The 9,196-nt window shown below is 48.8% G+C and overlaps 1 pseudogene across 1 annotated transcript; it reads left to right on the top strand.

The window, feature by feature from the left end:
• Nucleotides 1-348: 348 nt before the first annotated feature.
• LOC149427332 (atos homolog protein B-like) lies at nt 349-7,967 on the top strand (annotated as a pseudogene). The gene is made up of 2 exons (XR_016311323.1): nt 349-558; nt 6,869-7,967. The product of XR_016311323.1 is annotated as an atos homolog protein B-like (transcript).
• Nucleotides 7,968-9,196: the final 1,229 nt, after the last annotated feature.

Here is a 9,196-nt window from a genome sequence, read left to right as displayed (position 1 = left end):
TAACCATGTGAGTCACTGAATTAGTAGGTTGCTCAGGGCTATGGTGGATTCTCCCCATGCGGCAGCGATGCTGCCTAGTGATTGGCCAAGCATGGTCACATGGGTTCCTATGCTGTGCAGCAAATATCCCCGGTAGCTGGATGGAGTGTTGAGGGATATGAAGCAAAGTGGGGGGGGGGGGGGGAGAGTCTGCTCTGCTGGGGAAAGAGGTTAAAGAGTACCTGTTGCCTTGCCCAAGTAGTTCCATACCAGCTGCTGGTGTGCCCGTCCTTTACATGAGATGCAGACATACATGTACAGACGCAGCGACTAATACCTTGTGATCTGCCCTCCTCTTCCGCAGACCTTATTTAACCCCAACAAGACGGTGGTGAAGATGTTTCTCGTCACGTACGACTTCAAGGACATGCCAACGAACCACGTCACCTTCCTGCGCCATCGCATCTTCTTAGTGCCTGTGCAGGAGAACGAGGAGGAGAACGAGGAACAGGAGGGCGCCAGGGGCGGAGCTGCTAAGGAGAAAGCCAAGAGGATTCTCTGCTACCTCATGCACCTGAGGTCAGACGTGGCATTCCGCTTTTATTCTTTCCAGCAATAAAACACCCGGAAACATAGATTATCTAAACCTGTAAATAAATATATACATCAACCTAAATAATCTAAAGTGTATACCACCCAAAATAAATAGAATCCTATAAATACAATTAAAAATAAAAACATTTTTTAAAAAAAATTTTTTTATGTAAGTCACTTAAATCCAAGAAAACGTGTAATGAAAAGTCACTCCAAAAAAAAAAAAAAAAAAAATTAATGTCCAAAATCACACAATTACACAATTATTGATTCTTTGGTGCCGACCAAAGGATCTGATAATTGTGTGATTTTGGACATTAATTTTTTTTTTTTTTTGGAGTGACTTTTCATTACATTTTTTCTTGGATTTAAGTGACTTAAAAATAAAAACTTTTTTAACTTTTTTTTTATGTAAGTCCCTTAAATCCAAGAAAACGTGTAATGAAAAGTCACTCCCAAAAAAAAAAACTTAATGTCCAAAATCACACAATTATCGGATTCTTTGGTCGGCACCAAAGAATCGATAATTGTGTAATTTGTGTAATGTTGGACATTAAGTTTTTTTGTTTTTTTTTTTGTTTTTTTTTTTTGGAGTGACTTTTCATTACACGTGTTCTTGAAATTAAGTAACTTACAATTAAAAATAAAAAAAAGTTTTTTTTATAAAATTTTTTTTTATGTAAATCACTTAAATCCAAGAAAATGTGTAATGAAAAGTCACTCCAAAAAAACCCTTAATGTCCAAAATCACACAATTATCGGAACCTTTGGTACCGACCAAAGGATCCGATAATTGTGTGATTTTGGACATTAAGGTTTTTTTTTTTGTGTTTTGTTTTTTTTCGAGTGACTTTTCATTACACGTTTTCTTGGATTTCAGAGATTTACATAAAAAAAATTTTTTAAAAAAAGTTTTATTTTCATTTTTAAGTCACTTAAATCCAAGAAAACGTAATGAAAAGTCACTCCAAAAAAAACAAAAAAAGTAATGTCCATAATCACACAATTATCGGATCCTTTGGTCAGCACCAAAGGATCCGATAATTGTGTGATTTTGGACATTAAGGGGTTTTTTTGGAGTGACTTTTCATTACACATTTTCTTGGATTTAAGTGACTTAAAAATGAAAATAAAAATTTTTTTTTATAAAAATTTTTTATGTAATGCAGGCCATAGATGGGGAGAAAAACGGCAGATTTTCGGCCGATTAACGAACTATCGGTCGGTCTAAAAACTTACCTGACCACCAATTATTACGAAAATCGGCCGATTAATGAGTAACCTATAACGGGAAATGATGTCATTTTGTGATCCTTTTTCGGAAAACGATCGTTCGTTTTTGACCATCAATGAGGATAAAGTCGGGCGTTTTTCGAAAATTTTCCAACATCACCGATAATCTGAAAGTCCAAAATACACACGAAAAACGGCCGACAAAATCGTCCACTAACGATAAGATAATCGGCCGGTTTTATTTTCGGACGAAAAATCGGCCGTTTTTCTCCCCATCTATGGCCTGCATTAGTCTCTTAAATCCAAGAAAATGTGTAATGAAAAGTCACTCCAAAAAAAAAACAAAAAACTTAATGTCCAAAATCACACAATTATCGGATCCTTTGGTGCCGATCAAAGGATCCGATAATTGTGTGATTTTGGACATTAAGTTTTGTTTTTTTTTTTTTTTTTGGAGTGACTTTTCATTACACATTTTCTTGGATTTAAGTGACTTACATAAATTTTTTTTTATAAAAATATGTTTTTATTTTTAATTATATTTTTATGATTCTATTTATTTTGGATGGTATACACTTTATTATTTAGGTTGATTATATGTATATATTTATTTACATATTGCAATTTTTGTGTTTGATTTGCACTTTCAAGGGTGAAAGTTTGATCCTTTTATGTAAAAGGGTATTGGGGTTAAGCTATGTTGGTACCGTAATTATAATTTGATTATCTAAACCTGTTTAAATTAATTATTTTTTTTCCTGCAGAAGAGGACCATTGTTTTCTGTATGGTGACGGTGGGCTCTCTGCAGAGGTCTGACACGTTCCCTGCGGAGTCAGAGTAACCCGAGGTTCACACCAAAAGCGGTTTCTGCAGCGTTTTGCAGAAACGCAGTACAGTCCATTGAACATGGTTTCCTATGGGACATGTTTGACATCCGGTGCATTTTTTTTGGAAAGGGTCAGGGACTTTTTTGAACGCAAAAAGTTGTGATTTTGGTTCTGTAGACTTCAATGGAAACGCTGCAGAAAAGCATGTGTTGCTGCCACGTTTTTGATGTGTTTTGTGCTTTTAAATCTGCCTAGCAACAAGAAAAAAAAAAAACGCAACGCAATGCAGAACTGCTCAAATGCAACCTGCATAGGTGTGAACCTAGCCTTAGAGCTCTCCAATCAGCAGGGAGCATATGTTTCTCTTAGTGGAGAACCCTGGCTCTGACTCGGTAGGGGGAAAGTCAGACCTTTGCACTTTGCAAAGAGACTACTGCCCCCCCCCCCAACAGAGATCTAGGGTCTATTGTCAAGCTTCACTATGAACAGAGCGTGTGTCAAAACTCTGCTGAGAGACCACTGACCCCCCCCAAGAGATCAAGGTTCTATCGTTAAGCTTCACTATGAACAGGGCATGTGTCAGAACTCTGCAGAGAGACCACTGCTTCCCCCCCCAAAGATCAAGGGTTTATCATTAAGCTTCATTATGAACAGGGCATGTGTCAGAACTTTGCAGAGAGGCCACTGCTTCCAAACACAGAGTGAGGGCATTTCTTGAAGCTGCTTTACCAACCCCCCCCCCCCAAGTCAAAACATACTTTGCATTATTTTTTGCTGTAAGAATCCTCCAGGAGCTTTAAAGTACAGCACTAGTGGGAAAGAAAATATATATATGCCCAATTAAAATTGGGATAAAAAAATGCAGCTTTGGCTGCAATCCTCACCCTGTATCAGAAACTGTCCCTTGCAGCAATTCTTTTCTTTCACTAGATGGCGCCAGTCTTTTTTGGGGTTGAGTAATGCCTATTGTCATTCCAGCCAGTTTCTGTGAGCTCAGGGTGTCGAAAACCTGTTGGGATGTCATCCAGCAGCCCTGGGCTCAACAAAGAATCCAAATTCAGCCAAAACTGTAGATGGGCAGAGGAATTCTACTCCATGGGAGGTAATAGGCAAGTGTAAAGAGCACACCAGCCACGGCAGAGCCACTGATTTGGCCGCACAGCCGTTTTAATGTGTATGTGCTGAGGATCAGCTTAGAAGTAACCTGCGCTCTGTCCATGAAGAGAAAACCAACAGGTGCACTTTAATGCCAGGCAACCAACTGTATATACTCCCCTATTATATACTCCCCCTGCCAGGATCAGGGAGGGAGCCCTGTGTAAGCTGCATGTTGTGGGATTACACAGGGCTGGGACTCTCTCCTGGACCCCAAGTTGCAGTTCTGTTCTCTTCCCTCCAATGTTCTGGGTGTTGGAGCTAGTTCTAGACCTCAGTTACAGTGCAGAACTGCTGGCCCTGCATCCTACGTGATGTCAGAGTCCCTGCAACCAACAGTTGTGACTTGAAGCTTCCCATATGGAAGAAAAAAATATTTGAAATATATTTTTTTAATTTTCTTCCCAAATATATTGACATATATTTGTAATGTGGAAATGCTATAATTTTAGCCATATTCAATTAAAAAAAAAAAAATCTCTCTCGATCTCTCTCTCTCTCTCGATCTCTCTCTCGATCTCCCTCTCTCTCGATCTCCCTCTCTCTCGATCTCCCCTCTCTCTCGATCTCCCTCTCTCTCGATCTCCCTCTCTCTCGATCTCCCTCTCTCTCGATCTCCCCTCTCTCTCGATCTCCCCCTCTCTCTCTCTCGATCTCTCTCTCGATCTCTCTCTCGATCTCTCTCTCGATCTCTCTCTCGATCTCTCTCTCGATCTCTCTCTCGATCTCTCTCTCGATCTCTCTCTCTCTCTCGCTCTCTCTCTCTCTCGCTCTCTCTCTCTCTCTCGCTCTCTCTCTCTCTCTCTCGCTCTCTCTCTCGCTCTCGCTCTCTCTCTCGCTCTCTCTCTCTCTCGCTCTCTCTCTCGCTCTCTCGATCTCTCTCTCTCGATCTCTCTCTCTCGTTCTCTCTCTCGATCTCTCTCTAGATCTCTCTCTCGATCGATCTCTAGATCTCTCTCGATCTCTCTCGATCTCTCGATCTCTCTCTCTCTCTCTCGCTCTCTCTCTCTCTCTCTCTCGCTCTCTCTCTCTCTCTCTCGATCTCTCTCTCTCGATCTCTCTCGATCTCTCTCTCTCGATCTCTCGATCTCTCTCTCTCGATCTCTCTCTCTCGATCTCTCTCTCTCGATCTCGATCTCTCTCGATCTCTCTCTCTCTCTCTCTCGATCTCGATCTCTCTCGATCTCTCTCTCTCTCGATCTCTCTCGATCTCTCTCGATCTCTCTCGATCTCTCTCGATCTCTCTCGATCTCTCTCTTGCTCGTGCCCTCGCTCTTTTTCTCGCTCTCTCTCGCTCTCCCCCCCTCTCTCCCCCCCCTCTCTCCCCCCCTCTCTCCCCCCCCTCTCTCCCCCCCTCTCTCCCCCTCCCTCTCCCCCCTCTCTCCCCCTCCCTCTCCCCCTCCCTCTCTCTCTCCCCCTCTCTCTCCCCTCTCCCTCCTCTCTCTCTCCCTCCTCTCTCTCCCCCTCTCCCTCCTCTCTCTCCCCCCCCTCTCTCTACCCCCCTCTCTCTCCTCTCTCTACCCCCCTCTCTCTCCTCTCTCTACCCCCCTCTCTCTCCTCTCTCTACTCCCTCCTCTCCTCCTCTCTACCCCCCCCCTCTCTCTCCTCTCTCTACCCCCCCTCTCTCCCCCCTCTCTTCCCCCCCCTCTCTCCCCCCTCTCTACCCCCCATCCCTCTCTCCCTCCCCCCCTTCCCCTCTCTACCCCCCCTCTCTCTCTCCCCCCTTCCCCCCTCTTTCTCCCCCCTCTCTTCCCCCCCCACTCTCCCCCCTTCTCTTCCCCCCTCTCTCTCTTCCCCCCTCTCTCTCTTCCCCCTTCTCTTCCCCCTCTCTCTCTTCCCCCTCTCTCTCTTCCCCCTTCTCTTCCCCCTCTCTCTCTTCCCCCTCTCCCTCTTCTCCTCTCTCTCTCTCTCTCTCTTCTCCCCCTCTCTCTCCCTTCACACCCCCCCCCCCCCTTCTCTCCCCATCTTCCCCCTCCCCTTCTCTCCCCATCTTCCCCCCTCCCCTTCTCTCCCCATCTTCCCCCTCCCCATCTTCCCCCTCCCCTTCTCTCCCCATCTTCCCCCCTCCCCTTCTCTCCCCCCTTCTCTCCCCCTCCCCCACCCTCTCTCTCCCCCTCCCCACCCCCTCTCTCCCTCTCCCCCCTCTCTCCCTCTCCCCCCCCCTCCCTCTCCCCCCCCTCTCTCTCTCTCCCCCCCCTTCTCTCTCTCTCCCCCCCCCTCTCTCTCTCCCCCCCCCCCTCTCTCTCTCTCTCCCCCCTCTCTTCCCTCTCTCTCTCCCCCCCCTCTCTTCCCTCTCTCTCCCCCCCCCTCTCTTCCCTCTCTCCCCCCCCTCTCTTCCCTCTCTCTCCCCCCCTCTCTTCCCTCTCTCTCCCCCCCCTCTCTTCCCTCTCTCTCCCCCCCCCTCTCTTCCCTCTCTCTCCCCCCCCCTCTCTTCCTCTCTCTCCCCCCCCCTCTCTTCCCTCTCTCTCCCCCCCCTCTCTTCCCTCTCTCTCCCCCCCCTTTCTTCCCTCTCCCCCCCCTTTCTTCCCTCTCCCCCCCCCTTTCTTCCCTCTCCCCCCCTTTCTTCCCTCTCCCCCCCTTTCTTCCCTCTCCCCCCTTTCTTCCCTCTCCCCCCCTCTCTTCCCTCTCTCTCCCCCCCCTTTCTTCCCTCTCTCTCCCCCCCTTTCTTCCCTCTCTCTCCCCCCCCTCTCTTCCCCCCCCTCTCTCTCTCCCCCTCTCTCCCTCTCCCCCCCTCCCCCCATGTTGAAATTTTTATTACAAAATATTTTTAAAAATACATTTCAAATATACTGTCTGTCTTTTAAAAATACAAATCTACATTTTTGGAATGCATTTACAAATATATATTAAAATGACTTTTTTATATGTTAAAAAAAATCTGAAGAATATATTTAAAAGAAAAATCTGTTAAAAAAAAATCATGAAATGTGTTTGATATCACTGACTCTTGAAGCCCGCGGTCGGGCTGACAGAGAACTAGCATTTCCCGGAGGCCTGTGATGACATCTTCCATATTTCTCTCAGTCGAGGTTTCCGCTGATCACCAACATTCTGTGTATTTATTTTTCTTTTCCTCCAGGTTTCAGCGGTCGAAATCCGGGAAGATTTACCTCAACGAAGACATTCGCTTACCTCTTCTCCCGCAAATCCATCGAGGTGGACACTGGCATCCCCTATGAACTCAAATCCTTCACGGAAGCCCCTAAAAAACCCCAAATACTCCCCGCGGATTTGAGGATGGAGCACCAGGGAGGACACAGAGGGGCTGACCGTCCCCCCGACCTCTTCTATAGACTGCACCCCTCTATATCTGCAGATCACACACCTTATTTATTACCCGCACCCCTGCTATGCCCCCCCCATCCTCTGGTCTCTGGAGCGGTTGGCACGCTCGTTGTCTCCGCTGAGGGGAGATGTAAAAATGGCAGCCGCTGTCATGTCCGCACCTGACCCGCTCCCAGTTCTTTCAGCCGAAAACCCGACAAGATCTCTTTCTGAATCATTTGTCCGTTTGTACTAATTGATTTACCGCGATGTACCCGAATTCTAGTGGGGGCGGCGTATTCTGCGCTCCCGGTGTAGAGCGATAAGAGAAATGGAAATTTATCCGACTTCTAGCTTTTTGTGTGCCGAGAATGAGGTAGAGCTGCTGTTTGAGTGCACGACGAATGCCGGGGCGATCGGCATCAATCCGAACAACCAATTAAAATGCTAACTTAATCGAATGCTAAAATCTCATTGGTCACTAGGAATTTACCATGCTTTGCTCATCGCTGCCTCATCCAATCAGACCCAGTTTTATAGGACACAGGTCAGTGTGCTGAGCACAGTAACTGATAGCAGCCAATCAGAGGCCACCTTTCATTTTCCTGACTGGTTATTATTTTTTATAGCAAACCACTGCCACAAGGCCAGTATTGCCAAATAGCGAAGGTAATATGACTAGGACAGATGTGTGTTGGCAACATTTTAAAGTATTTTCCTTTTTAATACATAATGGAGACCAGTGGTGGTCAACTTCTTTCATATAGGGGACCTCAGTGTGGCCCCTGACATCACCAAAGGGCCGCACATAATATTTGGTGAATGTAATGCTACAGAAAGCTGACCGAGAGTGCCGACGTGCTGCAGGAGGTGGTCAGAGAGTGCCGACGTGCTGCAGGGGCTGGTCAGAGAGTGCCGACGTGCTGCAGGGGCTGGTCAGAGAGTGCCGACGTGCTGCAGGGGCTGGTCAGAGAGTGCCGACGTGCTGCAGGGGCTGGTCAGAGAGTGCCGACGTGCTGCAGGGGCTGGTCAGAGAGTGCCGACGTGCTGCAGGGGCTGGTCAGAGAGTGCCGACGTGCTGCAGGGGCTGGTCAGAGAGTGCCGACGTGCTGCAGGGCTGGTCAGAGAGTGCCGACGTGCTGCAGGGGCTGGTCAGAGAGTGCCGACGTGCTGCAGGGGCTGGTCAGAGAGTGCCGACGTGCTGCAGGGGCTGGTCAGAGAGTGCCGACGTGCTGCAGGGGCTGGTCAGAGAGTGCCGACGTGCTGCAGGGGCTGGTCAGAGAGTGCCGACGTGCTGCAGGGGCTGGTCAGAGAGTGCCGACGTGCTGCAGGGCTGGTCAGAGAGTGCCGACGTGCTGCAGGGGCTGGTCAGAGAGTGCCGACGTGCTGCAGGGGCTGGTCAGAGAGTGCCGACGTGCTGCAGGGGCTGGTCAGAGAGTGCCGACGTGCTGCAGGGGCTGGTCAGAGAGTGCCGACGTGCTGGCAGGGGCTGGTCAGAGAGTGCCGACGTGCTGCAGGGGCTGGTCAGAGAGTGCCGACGTGCTGCAGGGGCTGGTCAGAGAGTGCCGACGTGCTGCAGGGGCTGGTCAGAGAGTGCCGACGTGCTGCAGGGGCTGGTCAGAGAGTGCCGACGTGCTGCAGGGGCTGGTCAGAGAGTGCCGACGTGCTGCAGGGGCTGGTCAGAGAGTGCCGACGTGCTGCAGGGGCTGGTCAGAGAGTGCCGACGTGCTGCAGGGGCTGGTCAGAGAGTGCCGACGTGCTGCAGGGGCTGGTCAGAGAGTGCCGACGTGCTGCAGGGGCTGGTCAGAGAGTGCCGACGTGCTGCAGGGGCTGGTCAGAGAGTGCCGACGTGCTGCAGGGGCTGGTCAGAGAGTGCCGACGTGCTGCTGGAGGTGGTCAGAGAGTGCCGACGTGCTGCTGGAGGTGGTCAGAGAGTGCCGACGTGCTGCTGGAGGTGGTCAGAGACTGCCGACGTGCTGCAGGAGGTGGTCCGGGACTGGCGACGTGCTGCAGGAGGTGGTCCGGGACTGCCGACCTGCTACAGGGATGGTCCGAGACTGCCGACCTGCTACAGGGGATGGTCAGAGACTAAAGTCCCATTACATGAGACTGCTAGAGATTATTATTACAGTCTCTTAGCAAA

This window comes from Staurois parvus, unplaced genomic scaffold (genome assembly GCF_062004578.1).
Source record: "Staurois parvus isolate SC_StPar_1 unplaced genomic scaffold, SC_StPar_1.0 ptg003864l, whole genome shotgun sequence".
Lineage (NCBI taxonomy): Eukaryota > Metazoa > Chordata > Amphibia > Anura > Ranidae > Staurois > Staurois parvus.
This window is presented reverse-complemented; position numbering and strand designations above follow the sequence as displayed.